Source organism: Trichechus manatus, unplaced genomic scaffold, assembly GCF_000243295.1.
Source record: "Trichechus manatus latirostris isolate Lorelei unplaced genomic scaffold, TriManLat1.0 scaffold00035, whole genome shotgun sequence".
NCBI lineage: Eukaryota > Metazoa > Chordata > Mammalia > Sirenia > Trichechidae > Trichechus > Trichechus manatus.
The window spans coordinates 959,160-963,815 of record NW_004443971.1 but is presented as its reverse complement, the minus strand read 5'-3'; the positions used below and the strand labels follow the sequence as shown (position 1 = coordinate 963,815).

Here is a 4,656-nt window from a genome sequence, read left to right as displayed (position 1 = left end):
GCAAACATCCATTAATAATCGGAAGGTGGAATGTATAAAGTATGACTGTAGGAAAACTGCAAGTCGTAAAAAATGAGATGGAATGCATAAACATTGATATCTAGGCATTAGTGAGCTGAAATGGACGGGTATTGGCCATTTTGAATCAGACGATCACAAGGCCTACTATGGAGGGACTGACAAAGAGGAACGGCGTCGTGTTCATCGTCAAAAAGAACATTTCAACATCTATCCTGAAGTCAGTAATAAGATAATATCCATACGCCTACAAGGAAGACTAGTTACTATGACTATTATTCAAATGTAAGCACCAATCACTTAGGCCAAAGAGGAAAAAATTGAAGATTTTTACCAATTTCTGCAGTCTGAAATAGATCAAACATGCAACCAAGATGCATTGATAATTATTGGAGATTGGAATGCGAAAAATGGAAACAAAGAAGGATTGGCAGTTGCAAAGTATGGCCTCCGTGATAGAAAGAACACCAGAAATGTCATGACAGAAGTTTGCAAGACAGTATTATCTGCAATATGCAGATGACACAACCTTGCTTGCTGAAAGTGAAGAGACTTGAAGCACATACTGATAAAGATTAAAAAAAAAAAAAAACCACAGCCTTCTGTATGGATTACACCTAAATATAAACAAAAATTGCAGATATGCTTAGCTCAAATAAATTCTTAGCATAATAAAGTATTTCAAGATGTGGTGGTAGCTGGAGCAACAGTATCATGAATGTTGTTATTTATCTCAAATCAGTTTTGAGCACAACGAAATCACAATTGTAAAGACTGGTTAATCATTTTGCATTCAATCATAAATAATTGATTATGAAATGGAATACAATTGACATAAACCATTCATTTGGATATACACGTATGTGAATTGGGGAATGAATGCTTCCTAGTTCAGATTAACAGGACAAGTGTGACTAATTTAGGGAATTTCTAGTAAATATTCTGATAATGTGAGTCCCTGGAATACGCACTGAATTCTATACGCTAATGTCATAGTCTCTTCAAAGCACTTTTAATCTCTTTGTTTCTTATAGTATACATAGCTGAATTCAGCCTAAAATACAGGAAGAAACTTGTCCACCTACGTGATACTGGGTGACCACAGATAGATGAATATGTGGGGGCACAAAGAATGAAATCACTACTACGCTGTGGGCAGTGCAGGCGGAGAGAGCCTTGGCTGCCTCATGTTTAGAGTAAAGACAACAGTAAACAGAAAATAAGAGTTGGAGATCAGCAACAAGGTGAAGCAGATTGTCGCCAGTACTCCACTGTCAGCATTTATCAACATTTCCAGAATATAGGTGTCCACGCCGGCCAGCTTGATCACCAACAGAATATCACAGAAAAAGCTGTCCAGTTCCCTAGGTCCACAGAAAGGCAGCTTTACAATCATAGCTAGTTGGCTTATTGAATACACAAAGCCAGTGATCCGCGATATGATCATTAACCCAACGCACATTTATCTGTTCATGATCCTGAGGTAACGGAGTGGCTTGCCACATAACGGACATAGACCATTGACACAAGCATCACCATGGGAGAGTGGAGATGCAGGTCAGCAATGATTAACAGCACAGTGAAAGTGTTGCCTAAAATGGTGATCAAATAAAGTGAAGAAAATATCACTAGAAGGAAGGTCTGGAGCTCCTGTGAACCATAAAGTTCAAAAATAATAAAGTCAGACACTGCAGACTGGTTCACTTCTTCCATTTAGTCCATTTTGTTTTAAACTTATCTGAAGATGGTAGTTGTTAGTTGCCATTGAGTTGATTCCTACCCCTGAAGGTCCCATGTGTGAAGAGTAGAACTGCTCCATAAAGTTTTTTGGCTATAATCTTTACTAAGCAATCACTAGATGTTTTCTCCTATGGATCGCTGGTGGGTTGAAGCCACCAATCATTAAGTTAGCAGCTGAGTGCAAGCTGTTTAAACAACCTAGGCACTTTCATATGAAAATAAGGGCATGAAATTAGATTTTCTGAGTAAATGGCATATGAATCCAGAGGATTTCTTATACATTGCTGATGGAAGTTTATTCTGGTATAGCCACTTTGAAAAAGTCTGGCCTTATCTTGTGAAGTTCAACATTTACACATCCTATGACCCAAAAATTCTACCTTATGTATATACCTAAGATTATCTTTTATATATGTATATGAAGAGAAATTTACATACATGTTCACTGATAGGACAATATATGGATAAATTGTGAATTAACTGTGGGATATTGACATAATGGAATATTATTCAGAATCACAGTAAATGAAGTACAGCTACATTAAACGATGCAGATGACTCTTGGTAATACGGTAATGAAAGAAAGTAAAGAAGTCCAAAATGAATTCACTCAAAATCACTTTTCATAAAATGTAGGGTGATCAAAAAATAACAGTGTATTTTGTATAAGTGATAAATCATGTAGGGAATGAAAAAAGACAAGATGTAGGATGTAGGTAATCCCAGGTGAGCGTGGACTAAGGGTGAGCATAATGATGAGCACGTACGCAGGTGCATGTTATCATCAATTGTTTTGTTGTTGTACAAGATGACTTTTTCATAGGTGTAGTTTACTACTGAATAAAAAATATCAGTGAATAAGTGAACACACAAAGGACAAAAAAATGATAAGATGGTATTTTAATGAACAAAAATTGTGATCAATTCAATATTATGGACGTGAAGCACACTAAATTTTTTTTACAGAGGGATATTTTATTGTTTATGGACTATACAGTAGAAAAATAGCTCTTATTCATAAATTTGAAGTGCTAGAAAGATATGTAGCACATTGTCTAAGACAATTTTAGGGGTTGTGAATCATGAAACAACTGTTTCCTTAATAAATAACTAAATAAATCAGCAAAGAATAGACATATTAACACTAGTCTTAGCAAAATCACAGAATTTTCTCCCCAGCATAATTAAGTACCAAGGACAGATAAATTAGTGAAGGAGAAAGTGACTGACACTCATTGAAAGAATAAATGTTACAGGCATGAAGAAAGAATAAGTCATGAGAAACTATGAAGAAATATTCTCTGATCATGAAACTTAGTGCTTAATTAACTTGCAAGAATTTACTCAAAAATGGCTTCTGGGGTCTTAAAAGCTAGTAAGCAGCCATCTAAGTTGCATCAATTGGTCACAACCCACCTGGAGTAAAGGAGAATGAAGAAAACCATGGACACAAGGAAAGTATTAGCCCAAGAGATAGAAAGGGCCACATAAAACAGAGACTTCATAAGCCTGAGACCAGAAGAACTAGATGGTGCCCAGCTACCACAATGACTGCCCGAACAGGGAACAAAATAGAAAGTCGCTGACAGAGGAGGAGAAAAGTGGGGTGCATAACTCAAATTCTAGTAAAAAGGCCAGACTTAATGGTTTGATTGAAACTGGAGCGACCCCAGAAGATATGGATCTGAACTCTCTGTTAGCCCAAAACTAAAACCTTTCTTGAGGCCAACTCTTCAGACAAAGATTAGACTGGACTATGGGACATAAAATGATACTGGTGAAGAGTGTGCTTCTTAGCTCAAGTAGATAATGTGACTAAATGAGCACCTCCTGTCCAGAGGATAGATGAGAAGACAGAGAGGGTCAGGATGTGATTGAATGGATACGGGAAATCAGGGATGGAAAGAAAGAGTGTGCTGTCACAGTATTGGGAGAGCAACTAGGGTCACAAAACAATGTATGTATAAATTTTTGTATAAGAGACTAACTTGAATTGTAAACTTTCACTTAAAGCACAACAATAAAAAAAGAATTTACTCAAAAAACCTGAGGTGTACTTCAGACAGGGAATTATGATGTTTAGTCTTTGTACAGGGCTCTCTAAAATGTGTTTGGAACTCTTTTTTAGCCAGACATGAATTGTCGTTGTGTGTCATTGAGCCTATTCTGACTCATAGTGGCCCTGTAGGACAAAGAGGAACTACCTCATAGTGTTTCCTGGGCTTAAATCTTTATGGGACAGATTGCCTGTTTTTTTCCCTGGGGAGCAACTTGTTGGTTTGAATCACTAACATTTGGGTTAACAGCCAAGTGATTAACTATCATCCGACCAGAGCCTAAGGCCATAGAATACAACATGGGGTGTTAAATTTCTGATTCAAGGCAAGATACGTGGCTTCATAGAAACTAAAATTTGAAAATCTCTGCATGGACTAAAATGTACCAAAGTCTCTGATGAATTCTGGAGAGGTGCTATCTAACAAGTTTCTTGAGAAAAAGAATTTTGCATTACCAATGAGAAGGCCCTTGGGAACCCAGAATCTGAGTACACATTTTCAGAATTAACATTTCCAATATGGTCATTGAAAGCTATTTCCACTCAGTCTCATTTGCCTAAGCCTGAGATGCCCTGATCTTTGAAATGCTTTGTTTCCCCTAACAATCACTGGAAGAAGACTTCTTTTTGTGATACCAGAAAAAATGACATATACAAACTAGGTTTTTTACTGACATATGAGGGGGACAAAAAAAAAGAACTTTGAATTTTTTCTCTAAACTTCAGATTTTTGGTATTAAAAACTAAATCTTTTAAAAATCTAAAAATCCTCTCAATCTGGGAAATAGATGTTTATTATTTTTTCCTTCTTGCTCTCTTTCTTCTCTTTTTCTTTCATCCCA

At 36.6% G+C, this 4,656-nt stretch overlaps 1 pseudogene; it reads right to left on the bottom strand.

The window, feature by feature from the left end:
* Window positions 1–1,008: 1,008 nt before the first annotated feature.
* On the bottom strand, window positions 1,009–1,731 carry LOC111820363 (olfactory receptor 4K3-like; annotated as a pseudogene).
* Window positions 1,732–4,656: the final 2,925 nt, after the last annotated feature.